At 41.2% G+C, this 13,395-nt stretch overlaps 1 protein-coding gene across 3 annotated transcripts in view; it reads right to left on the reverse strand.

Moving 5' to 3' along the window:
- The window catches only part of ash1l (ash1 (absent, small, or homeotic)-like (Drosophila)), a 228,447-nt gene that overhangs the window by 105,888 nt on the left and 109,164 nt on the right, over nucleotides 1-13,395 (reverse strand). The window lies entirely within an intron of this gene.

The raw sequence follows: 13,395 nt of genomic DNA on the forward strand, positions 1-13,395 counted from the left end.
AAAAATTGCAGGGGAGATTTCCCAGGATGGGAAGGTCTTATTTGAAAAGACTGAGGGACTTAGGTCTATTCTCAGTGGAGAGAAGGCAACCAAGAGGGGATTTAATGGAGACCTACAAGATGATCAGAGGATTATATAGGGTGGACAGTGAGAGTCTTTTTCTGAGGATGACAACGTCAGCTTGTACAAGGGGGCATAGCTGCAAATTGAGGGATGATTGAGTAAAGAATCCGTCTCTGACATCAGTCTTAAATCTGAGTAGTAAGGGTGTGGAATGCCCTGCCTACCAATGTAGTTAACTCAGCCACATTAGGGGCATTTAAACAGCCTTTGGATAAGCATATGGATGACGTTGGGATGGCTGAGATTAGTTCACAGGTTGGTGTAATGGCAAGGGCCAAAGGGCCTGTTCTATTCTGTGCTGTACTGTTCTATGTTCTACAAGATTCCCCCCCCTCATTGTTGTAAATTCCAATGAATATAATCCCAGTCTACTCAGTGTCTCCTCATGAGCCAACCCTCTCAACTCTGGAATCAACCTAGTGAACATCCTCTGCATCCCTCTAGTGCCAGTTCACCCTTTTTCAAGTAAGGAGAGCAAAACTGCACACAGTACTCCAGATATGGCCTCACTAGCACCCTATACAGCTGCAACATAACCTCCCTGCTTTGAAACTCAATCCCTTTCACAATGAAGGACAAAATTCCATTCGTCCTCCTAATTACTCGTCGTACCTGCAGACCACCTTTGTGATTCATGCACCAGGACATCCATGTCCCTCTGCACTGTAACATGCTGCAATTTCTGCCATTCAAATAACAGCAGTTTTCGCTGTTATTCCTACCAAAATGGATGACTTGACATTAATGTCGTTTTGCTAATGCTGCTGGGGAAGGTTTAAACTAATGTGGCAGGGGGATGGGAACTAAATAAAAAGGTTAGTGGACAATAAGGAGGTAGTAACTGAAGTCTGTAAAGAACTAGATAGTGAAGTCAGTGTGACTAAGGGTAATAATAAGCAGGGAGCAGACGATGAACACACAAAGGGATTGGTGGTCTGAGGTGCATTTGTTTTAATGCAAGTACTGTAGTAGATAAGGCAGATTAACACCTGGAAGTATGAGGTTACTGCAAGTACTGAGGCTTGGTTGAGGGAAGGACATGATTAGCAACTAAATATTCCAGGATATTGATGTTTCAGGGGGGATAGAGAAGTAAAAAGGGGTAGAGGAGTTGTATTACGTACAGATAAGGAAGGACACTACTTCAACTAGGACAACACATCCATCCTAGGACAAGCCAAACAAAAACATGCACGAGAATTGCTAGAAGCGTGGCATTCCAACAGAAATTCTATCAACAAACACATTGAGTTGGACACCATCTATCACACTCTGAGAAAAAAGAACAGGAAGTGACATCACCACAGGAAATGACATCACCAACCCAAAGAAACCCCAACATATAAATAGAAAGCAGGAATTATCAGCAGAGCTTCACCTGAGGCTCACTGAAGAGGGTGACAAAATGTCTGGAAATGAACCTTCCAGCTTAGTGAGCAAACCTACATCCAATTATATTACTGATCAGTGAGAATATCACAGATGTGCTGAAGTTAGGCACTATGGAAGAAGTGAGTAATGAGGCAATATGGGCAGGGCTCAACAACAGGAAGGGTCTGGTAGCAATGTTGTAGTTGTACTACAGGCCTCCCAACAGCGAGTGAGAGAGATAGAGGTACAAATAGGTAAACAGATTATGGAAAGACATAGCAGCAACAGGGTGATGGTGATAAGAGATTTTAATTTACCCAACATTGACTGGGATTCACTTAGTGTTCGAGGTCTAGATGGAGCAGAATTTGCAAGGAGCATCCAGGAAGGTTTACCAGAGCAACTTGGGAAGGGGCTGTACTAGACTTGGTGTTGGGGAATGAGGCCAGCCAGGTGGGTGAAGTTTCAGTAGGGGATTACTTTGGGAATTGTGATCACAATTCCGTAAGCTTTCGAATACTCATGGACAAAGGCAAGCGTGGTCCTGGTGGAAGAGTGCTAAACAGGGGGAAGGCCAACTATACCAAACTTCGGCAGGAGCTGGGGAATATAGATTGGGAGCAGCTGTTTGAAAGGAAATCCCCATTTGACATTGGAGATGCCTTTAAAAGAGGTTGATTAGAGTTCAGGAGGCATATGTTCCTATGAAAATGAGGGATAGAAATGGCAAGATTAGGGAACCATGGATGACCGGTGAAAGTTGAGAGACTAGCTAAGAGGAAAAAGGAAGCGTACGTAAGTACTAGACAACTGAAGATAGCCTAATTTTTGGAAAAACTAGGACCAATCTGAAACGAGGAATTAAGAGGGCTAAAAGGGGTCACGAGATATCTTTAAAAAACAGGATTAAGGAAAACCCAAAGTCTTTTATTCATATATAAAGAACAAGAGGGTAACTAAAGAAAGCATTGGCCCACTCGAGGACAAAGGAGAAATGTTATCCATGGGGTCACGCTTGAGATTTTTAATAAGTACTTTGCATTGGTATTCACCGAAGAGAGGGACATGATGGATGTTGATGTAAGGGATAACAGTTTGATTACTCTAGGTCAGGTTGGCATAAGGAGGGAGGAAGTGTTGGGTATTCTAAAAGGCATTAAGGTGGGCAAGTCCCAGGTTCAGATGGGATCTATCCAAGGTTACGAAGGGAAGTGAGAGGGGAAAAAGCTTGGGCCTTAACAGATATCTTTGCAGCATCCTTGAACATTGGTGAGGACCCAGAGGACTGAAAAAATTGCGAATGTTGTCCCTTGTTTAAGGGATAATCCAGGTAATTATAGACCGGTGAGCCTGACATCAGTGGTCAGGAAGCTGCTGGAGAACATACTGAGGGACAGAATCTATTCCCATTTGGAAGAATATGGGCTTATCAGAGATAGGCAACATGGTTTTGTGCAAGGAAGGTCACATCTTACCACTAATAGAATTCTCTGAGGAAGTGACAAAGTTGATTGATGAGGGAAGGGTTATTGATGTCACGTACATGGACTTTAGTAAGGCGTTTGATAAGGTTCCCCATGGTAGGTTGATGGAGAAAGTGAAGTCGCATGGGATCCAAGGTGTACTAGCTAGATGGACAGAGAACTAGCTGGGCAACAGGAGACAGAGACTAATAGTGGAAGGCAGTTTCTCAAAATGGAGACTTGTGACCAGTGGTGTCCCACAGTGACCTGTACTGGGACCACTGTTGTTTGTGAGATATATATATTTTGGAGGAAGGTATAGGTGGCCTGATTAGTTAACACTAAGATTGGTGGAGTAGCAGATAGTGAAGGGGACTGTCAGAGAATATAGTAGAATATAGATAGGTTAGAGAGTTGGACAGAGAAATGACAGATGGAGTTCAATTCGGACAAATGCAAGGTAATGTATTTTGGAAGATCCAATTCAAGAGTGAACTATTTGGTAAATAGAAAAGTCCTGGAGAAAATTGATGCACAGAGAGACCTGGGTGTTCAGGTCCATTGTTCCCTGAAGATGGGAATGCAGGTCAAGAGAGTGGACAAGGAGGGACACGGCATGCTTTCCTTCATTGGTTGAGGTATTGAGTACAAGAGTTGACAGGTCACGTTACAGTTGTATAAGACTTTGGTTCAGCCGCATTTGAAATACTGCGTACAGTTCTGGTCACCACATTACTAAAAGGATGGGGATGCTTTGGAGAGGGTGTAAAGGAGGTTCACAAAGATGCTGCCTGGTATGGAGGGTGCTAGCTATGAAGAGAGTTTGAGTAGATTAAGATTATTTTCATTAGAAAAACAGAGGTTGAGGGCAGACCTGATTGAGGTCTACAAAATCATGAGAGGTACAGACATGGTGGATAGCAAAAAGCTTTGCTCCACCCCGCCAAGAGTAGGGGACTCAATTACTAGGAGTCGCAAGTTCAAAATGAGAGGGGAAAGGTTTCGGAGAGATACGCATGGAGAGTTCTTTACGCAGAGGATGGTGGGTGCCTGGAACGTGTTATCAGCAAAGGGGGTTGAGGCATATACGACAGTGTCATTTAAGATGTATCTACACACAGATGCACAAATGGGCAGGGAACAAAGGGATAGAGGCCTTTAGAAAATGGACGACAGATTTAGATAGAAGATCTGGATCAGCATAGGATTAGCGGGCTGAAGGGCCTGTTCTCGTGTTGTAATTTTTTTTTCTTCTTGTTAACATTGCAAGACCTTTGCCCACTCAATTAAACTATGAACCTCTGCAAAGTTTCACTGTCCTCTACACACTTTGCCTTATCACTCACCTTCGTGTCATCCAAAATCATGGACACTACAGGCGATCTCCAACTGCAAATCACCTATGTAAATTGTGAATAGTTGTGGTCCCAACACTGATCCCAGAGGCACACCACTAGTCACTGATCACCAACCAGAAAAACATTCATTTATCCCCACTCTTTGCTTTCTGTTGGTTAACCAATCCTCTATCATGCTAAATCATGGATCCAGATCAATTTTCTTGGTTTAATATTACTGACAATTCAAGAACCACAAGGCAACAACAGGTTTCCACTAACAGGTTCCTAAGAAACATGGCTCAACTTTAGCACCAGGCTCCCAGAGAAAACAGACTTCCTGTTTCCATAGTACTTAACGATAATGAGCAGACTTGAGCAGTAGACAGAGGAAACATGCAGCCACCTCACAATAACCACCAATAACTGACAATTAAGAATAGCTTCAGTTGTGCCAACTACTGTCAGAATCAGACAGCATGTTGTACACTGAAAGAGTCTGTTCTGATATAATAGAATAGTGCAGTTCCTGTGCGAACCCATTATAAGAAAAACCACATAATAGCAACACCATTTAAACCAATGAGACCGGAATTGTACAACAGCCAATATAGGTAAGGAAAGTTCGCGTTCTACAAATAATGGACTAAATTCTTCAATCGTGTTATAATCAACTCACGTTGAAGAAATATGCATTATAGCGGGACTGACTGTAGGTCAATGATTAAATAAATGACTTGGCAGATCAAGCCATCATGAATGGCTGTACAATGGTGTAGCACGTGCTTGCATTGACCTGAACAAATCAGAGTCCATTTAGGTGACATTTTTCAGCAGCACATGAAAACTATACCAGATAGTAACATAAATATGCAAACGAAGTTTGTTTATAGGAGGACAGCATTGCTGGCTAGGCTTAGCATTACTTGCTATTGGTGACCCACAGTGATATCGGGTCTAAGCCAGATTAGGTAAAGATTACAGATATCCTTCCCTAAATGACATTAATGACCAGATGGACTTTCAGAACGGTGGTTAAAAGTTAACATTGGGCCAAGACTATTCATTCTAGATTTGTTTTTTCTCCAACTGAATTCACATCTCACCAGTGCCACCTCGCACACAGGACACACTGTACACAGGGACAAACAGCACAATCTTACACCGCTTAAGTGTGTGCATGTGAATATTGTAAAAGGAAATCTTTTATCAAATTGAAAGACAGATAGATTTGTCTTCAATAAATACTGGAATTTTCTGTTACAAATGTCCAAAATGGAGAAAACCTTCCAATATTGTTTGCTAACTTTTCCTTACTTGGACCCAATGAACTTCACTGCTTACAGTTACAGGAAGCTTTAAGGATCTTAGAGTGAAAAATATATTTTACTTTCCGGTCTGGAGAACATACAAACCAAACTGTTCAAAACTATTTGATGGAAATTTCACAGACTGGGAGAAGTAGGGAGGAGGAAGTAAGCCAATAAACAACATGGATAAGAACTGGGGGGAAAATGCACATTCCACTAGTTGGAGAACAATCCCAAGTGAAGTCTCTGTGCAAGTGAAAGGAACCCCTCTAGCTTTTCCAAACAACTCACTACAGAAGTGTGCAAAGCCAAACTGACTGCTTTTGTTATTTCTCTTGACCACAGTGAGTCAGCTGTGGTTCTGCAAGTTTCTGATAGTTTGAACCCACGATTGCCACAAGCTGTCTCAGCATGCAAATAATTACAGGGACAAACTGCCAACGTTTAATGAATAATCATACTTTCGGCATGACTCTTTCCAAGATTAGGATGGGCTACAAGCACAGTTGGAAGTTTGGCTGATGTACACAAGGAAAGAATTAGTCTCATTTGTTTGTTTTCTGTAGTCTGTATCAAGGCTACAACTGTTCCTGACTTCTTGTTCATTCTCCCTCATCTCTCAGACATTTCCACCAAAGAGACGAGTGAAAGCAACTACTTGAATGTGTAATAGCAGCTGGGGTAACCGGCTGTGATATTTCCTCCCACTGTTACTGTCACTTGGCGTGGCCACATTGCCATTCGCACCCAGTCTTCAACAGAAGAAAATCCTTTCTCACGATTAGATGACTGGAATTAAAGTGATCCAGTTAAAAATAAATAGAATACTTTTTAGACCTCGGTGTGTATTTATTATTTTATTCTTTCATGGAATATGGGCTTAACTGGCAAAACCATTTACTGCCCATCCCCTAAACTAATTGGCTTGTTCAGCGATCTCAGAGGGTAGTTAAGTGCTCTTGAATCACATGTAGATCAGACCAAGTATGGATAACATATTTCCTTTTCTAAAGAGTATTAGCGAACCATCTGATTTTAAGCAACCGCTGGAGACCAGTTTTCAATTCCAGAATTTTTACTAATTGAATTTAAATTCCATTAGCTGTTGTGGTGGAATTTAGAGTCATATAATATGGAAACACTAGGTAAAAACAATGACTGCAGATGATGGAAACCAGATTCTGGATTAGTGGTGCTGGAAGAGCACAGCAGTTCAGGCAGCAACACACCTTTTGGCCCAACTTGCTGACCAGGTTTCCTCAAGTAAACTCGACCCATTTGTCTACATTTGGTCCATATTGCTCCTATCCACGTACCTGTCCAAAATGTCTTTTAAATGTTATAATAGCACACGCCTCTACCACCTCACTCCACATATGCACTACCCTCTGTGAAAAAGCTGACCCGAAGGTCCACTTTCAATCTTTCACCCCTCACCTTAAACCCATGCCCTCTAGTTTTTGACTCCCCTACCCTAGGGAAAAGACCTTGGCTATTCACCTTATCTTTGCCCCTTGCATAACGTCTGAACAGGTGTTCCCAAAGCATTAGCCTAGGTTTCTGGATTACAATCCAGTGGCATTACCAATACACCAATGCCAACTCTATTAACACTGATCACCCCCAGTAAAATACCACCTTAAACAGGGTAATTCATTGATGATTTGCAAAGTTTTCAGTTTCATTTGCAACTCCCTAGATACAAGTGGCAATATCCACACTGATATGAGATTAATAACATTTGAGTCACACAAATACCAGGAAACGGCAATCTAAAAACAAGAGGCAACCTAATCATCTCCCCCCAGCATTCAACATTGTTAAATTCTCTACCACCAATATCCTGTCCATCACCATTGAACAGAAACTTATTTGTATTATACAGAGCACCGAGTATAGGGGTTGGGAGGTCACGTTGCAGCTGTACAGGACATTACTTAGGCCACTTTTGGAATCCTGGGGGGAATCCTGGGGGGAATTCTGGTATCCCTGCTGTAGGAAGGATTTTGTGAAACTTGAAAGGGTAGAGAAAGGATTTACAAGGATGTTGCCAGGGTTGGAGAATTTGAGCTATTGGGAGAGGCTGAATAGGCTGGGGCTGTTTTCCCTGGTGCGCCACAGGCTGAAGGGTGACCTTACAGACGTTTATAAAATCATGGATAGGGTGAATCGACAAGGTCTTTTCCCTAGGGTGGGGGAGTCCAGAACTATAGGGCATAGGTTTAGGGTGAGAGGAGAAAGATTTAAAATGGAACTAAGGAGCAACTTTTTCGCAGAGGGTGGTGTGCATGTGCAATGAGCTGCCAAAGGAAGTGGAGGAGACTGATACAATTACAGCATTTAAAAGGCATCTGGATGGGTATATGAATAGGAAGGGTTTAGAGGGATATGGGCCAAGTGCTGGCAAATGGCACTAGATTAGGTTAGGATATTGGGTCAACATAGGGTCCGAAGGGTTTGTTTCCATTTCAATGTGCCTGTTTCCATACATCTCTATGACTCTATATAAATACTCCAGCTACAACAGGTCAGAGATCATTAACTCGCCTGTGACCCCCATCTATAAAAGGCACAAGTCAAGAATGTGTAAGGTTCTAAACTTTTGTCTGGACAAGTGCATTTCCAACGCATGTAGCTCAACACCATCTGGCCAAGGCAGTCACTTGACTGGCACAACGTTCATAAACTTAAACATTCACTCCCTTCACTGGTGGCACCCAGTGGTCCCAGTGTGCCACATATTAGGTACACTGCATATATGTATATATACAAAGACTCCTTTGACAGAATCTCCAAGCTTGCAACCTCTACCATACTTTCCTCCAGGCTGCAAACATTTGTTAATTGGAAATATATTGCAGTTCCTTTTTAGGTCAGTCAAAACCCTGGGCTTCCTCTCTAACAACATTGTGGGGGCATCAACTAGAGATTTAGAATGGCAGTTCAATACAGAGGGATGGATAACAAATGCTGGCCTTGCTGAAGCCCAGATCTCAGAAAAATCAAAAACAATTATGCAAAAGGAGAAAATATACTTGGGGGAACAATTTCAACCTATCTGCATTCACATGTGCTGATGTTTCCCACCGGAACACCCATGGCTTCAATGTAGTTGTTTCTCCTACTCCTGACATGATCTGCCTACATAGGGAGATGTTCTGAGCCTCATTTTCTCCCTGTTACAGCAACAGCCAATGTCCACCTAGAGCAATTGGAAGCCTTGAAAATCTCTCAAGTTGACAGCGTGTATTCCAAACTTCATTAACAGATAGCAATGGGAGGTACAAAGACAAAACTGCAAGACGCTGAGCAGGTTTTCCTTAAGGAAGAGATCTGCATGGCTAGGGTGCCATGCTGGTCCCAAAGCAGCAGCATCTCGGGAAACAATTATACTCAATGTGTCCAATAGTAATAGGGGACTGGAAGGGCCTTTGTGACTAGTACCACTCTGCATTGGCCATGCAAGTCACTGCTGTATTGTTTCAATTACTTTGCTGCAGTGATTTAGGCAGCATTAGCCAGCAGCAAAGGTCTACGTGTACTCAAGACATGATTAATAATATTGTTCTACAAAGTTTATCCAACTCCAGCTGAAGGCTGAGTAACAATATCAATGCTGTTTCCCAAGGTTCGCGTTGTGATCCACAGCACTATTCCAGACAAAAGGATAGTTAAAACCTTCCGTCTGATCAACAGCATATTGCCTGTGATACAGATGCAAAGCAACCTGTATGAGTCTGAGCTGCTACGCTCTGAAATTGTCGAAGAGCATAATCAGGACATGATTATGAAGGTTTCCAAGGGCTACGTCAGAAGATGAGGTCACAAGTGCAAAAGAAGCTGGAAATAATTCAATATTCAGTCCTTTCAGTGAAGGGACTTTGAGTGTTAAGAGGAGCAACAATGTACAAAGTTTGGCTAATACCAAATATACATTCGGTGGTGTCATTTCAGATACACCACAGCTGCAATAAATAATGTGTCAAGCTTATCCTTTGGTTAAAATTATCAGCTATTACTCAGTTGGTTATTGGTCAAAGCCCCATGAAAATAAAAGGGGCAAAAAGCAGACATCCATGGATTTTCAAACATATTCTTTCACAGGATCTGGCTGTCACTGGCAGGATCAGAATTGGTTGTCCATCTCAAATGCCTTGAAACGGAGTGGCTTGATAACCCATTTCAGAGGACAATTAAGAGTCAACCACACTAATGTCACATGGAGGCCAGACCAGGTAGATCGCAGATTTCATTCCCGAAAAGGACATGAGTGAATTGGATGGGTTTTTAAATCATATTTATAATCATTAATAATCCCAGTCACCACTGAATTTATTAACTGAATTTTAAATTCTGCCAGCTACCAAAATAGGATTTCAACTCATGTGTCCAGAGTATTTTAGCAGGTCCCTCTGGTTTCTCATCCACACATCCAGAAGAGTAGTTTCTGCTTAAAAGGCACACTTCTATCACTGATGTGTTTCTTGACATCAAGCTAATAGTCATGTGAACAGAACATTACTATCCTCTATTGCTAGGTTTTGATTCAGCAGGTGGCAGGGAAGTTAAGTGCTACTCCCCTTACCAGTACCTCATCCACATCAATGTGTCTTTTCAGTGCCAAAGAAACAGACTTCACTGCAACGAGTCCCATCTGAATGGATGGCTGGCTTTTTTTCTGCAGATCAATGGTACTTTTCCTGTTTAGTCAATGGTTAAAATATGATAACTATTTCTATAGTAAATGACAAGGTCAACTTTACACCGCAAGGCTGCACAAGACTGTCATATTCTTCCACTTGAATGGAGCAAGTGTGTGTACGATGATGAAAGCTCCCAATGGTCTACAGATGGAAAAATCGAACCGATGAGCAAAATTCAAAGGCTTAGCTTTATTCACTACTTCTCATCAGAGAAAATCAACCCAGATCTTACTGAATGGTGGAATATACTTGAGTGGCTGAATGAATGATTCTTGCTCATTTGTACATTAGTATGATCTACAGAAGTTGCTCCATGAATATTAATGTTAGAAACCACATTAAAAAAGGACCTTGTGTGTGACAATGAACTGAAATCACTCAATGATAAAGTCATGCAGCATCACTAAAGGAGTACACAATGTGGCATGGACTCAATTACCTAAACAACTTTTTTTGTGCTTTAAATGATTCCATCAATCATTCTTGTTTAATACCCTCTTCAACATACCCCCACCTAATAACCAACTCTCAACAGTTTTCCAGGTCATTTGAAGGCATCAACTCCCAGAAAATTCAATGGTGCTGTTCAAGGCTACAATCAAAACCTTGAAGGATCCAGCATTCGTTGGGAAGGAGATACACAAAAATGTTTGGAATTTCCTTCTTGTCGAATAAAATCTTGCACCCAGATTCACAAATTATACCCATTCCTCCTGAAATCACCCTATCAACCTCACCTCTGAAAAACACATTTGATAAATACCAGCCACTGCATAATATACATAAAACCTATAGAAAGAGCTTTTAAATCACATGATAGTACATTCCAAGCATCAAAATAACCTCCACATTGTTATCTTTCCTGTGAGAAATAAGGCTGTAATTAAATCTGCAGGTTCAGGTGACTTCATTCACGGAATCAAAACCCCGATTACAACCTGTACTGGTACACCTACCAAATAGTTGCGATGTACGAGTACACAGGCTGTTTGGTACACTTGCATTCAGAATTTAAAAGCTCCACATATAACCTTAAAGAGCATTAACAGTTGTAAATTAGCAAAGAATTGTTAAATTGAGAAGCTTTTTAGACTTAAGACTTTGTTATCCCTGTGGGTCCCCTCCAACAGATTCACCTAAGCTCTGTGCTTTCACCCAATGTTATTCAGTATTTTTCTTCCAAGAAGTGCCTGCTAAATTAATTTGACGACAATAATCAAGTTCTCAGGCCCCACCCCATAAGCAGCTGGTCAATCATTACTGCCACAAAAAGAACTGTAGGCATGTGTGTAAAGGAAGACCCCAATAGGAGAATAGCTTCAATACGCTTTAAGTACAAGAGAGATGTCTCAAACAAGGTGATGACGCAGGCAATGGAAAAAAGCAAAGAATTGAGCAGGGCTGGTGAACTAACATTGATACAGGCTCCCACTGTTGTGTTGAGCTGCAGGATTTAAGCATATTTTACTTCGGATGATTGCTGGAGTTGTGTATCTAATTTCTGCACTATGGACAAGAGACAAGGAACCACTACTGCCGGTGTCAAATGAACCCATTATCCAAGTGATTATGAATTGACGTGCCTTCCCCTGCTTGATGGGTCAGGTAGCATGCCTCCGATGAAGTCTCCATGTGCAGGAAAGTGCAGAAGTCAATACCAAGTACAGCAGCACCATCTCTAACAATGTTGCTCCAGAATGGGCACAGCCATAATCTCTCTCAACACAAACAGCATGTACCACAACAACTGAATATTCCTAATAGTGTTAACATAATATCCACAACTATTATGTTGAGCCAATGTACTATTCTGCTCTGAAATAATACCAAACATGTAACAAATAATCTGTAATTTCCAGCTACCACAGGGATAGTTTGGAAACATTTTTGGAAATGATCTTACCATGGAGTAAACTCTTTCCCATGATTTCAAATTTATTCACATTAATTCAAACAAATGCATTGGAACACAACGGTTCTTAAAGATAGGGAATGTATTAAATAAAAAGGGACATACCTTTAATACAAGTTTGTACAGTTAAAACCCCCTGCAGCCTCGAATAGAAGTTAAAATAATTCTGGAAAACAGTTTCTACTGTTTCTGGTGGATCAGACAAACAATATACACTAACCACATTATCAAATTTCAGACTGAAATCAACACGAAATTGCAATTCCTAGTAATCCCTTCTTGCATTAAGGGAAATTAACAAAGCTAAGACATTGATATGAAAATCCAGTCAAAGGACTTTGGATAAAAGCCTGAATAATACTGAAGAATTGAATACAAATGTACTTGATCTAATTCACAAAAGAATGAATTATGGGAGAAGTGACAATATAAATGTTTAGATTATACTGAACTGATAAACAGGAACAGGGGGAGTTAGCATCCAGAGCCTGTACCACCATTCAAATGGAGCACAGCTGACACGTACCTTAATTCCCCTTCTGCATTTTTTCTTCTATCTCCCACATGCATGCCTGCAAAATTTTAGTGATAGTGAAGTCTTGACAGCTTCATTGTATCAGTACGGGTGATGATATGAAACAGGTATACCATGGGTTCCCCCCCATGCCCTGTCCTACCCCAATCCAAGTCAACAGGATCTTGGCCGATGATCTCCCTGAAATCCACCTACAAGCCTTTAAGAGAAGAAATTTCTCGTCTGAATCGGAATGGTTGACCTTGCATTCTAAGATTGTGACAACGTTCTAGGTTCCTTGAACAGGGAACATTTTATCATCGTTTCTTCTGTCAACAATCTTTGCACCTGTGTCAATGAGATGACCTTCCATTCTTCTCCACTCCATGTAATACAGGCCTAGTCAAGTTAAACTTCTCAGAGAGAAAATGAATACAACTAGATTTCTGCTATCCTCATCTGAGTAACTACCACGTCAACAATCTTGCTCCATTACGGAGTTTACGAACTCTTGCTCTGAACTCCCCAATTAAAGAAAATAGATTTTTCCATATTCACCTTTGAACACTTGAAACACTCAATCACACTTCAATTTTCTAAATGGAAAGTTATACAAGTCAACCTTATGAAAGATGTCCTGAAAATTTAACACATTAATGCTC

This window comes from Hemiscyllium ocellatum, chromosome 50 (genome assembly GCF_020745735.1).
Source record: "Hemiscyllium ocellatum isolate sHemOce1 chromosome 50, sHemOce1.pat.X.cur, whole genome shotgun sequence".
Taxonomy (NCBI): domain Eukaryota; kingdom Metazoa; phylum Chordata; class Chondrichthyes; order Orectolobiformes; family Hemiscylliidae; genus Hemiscyllium; species Hemiscyllium ocellatum.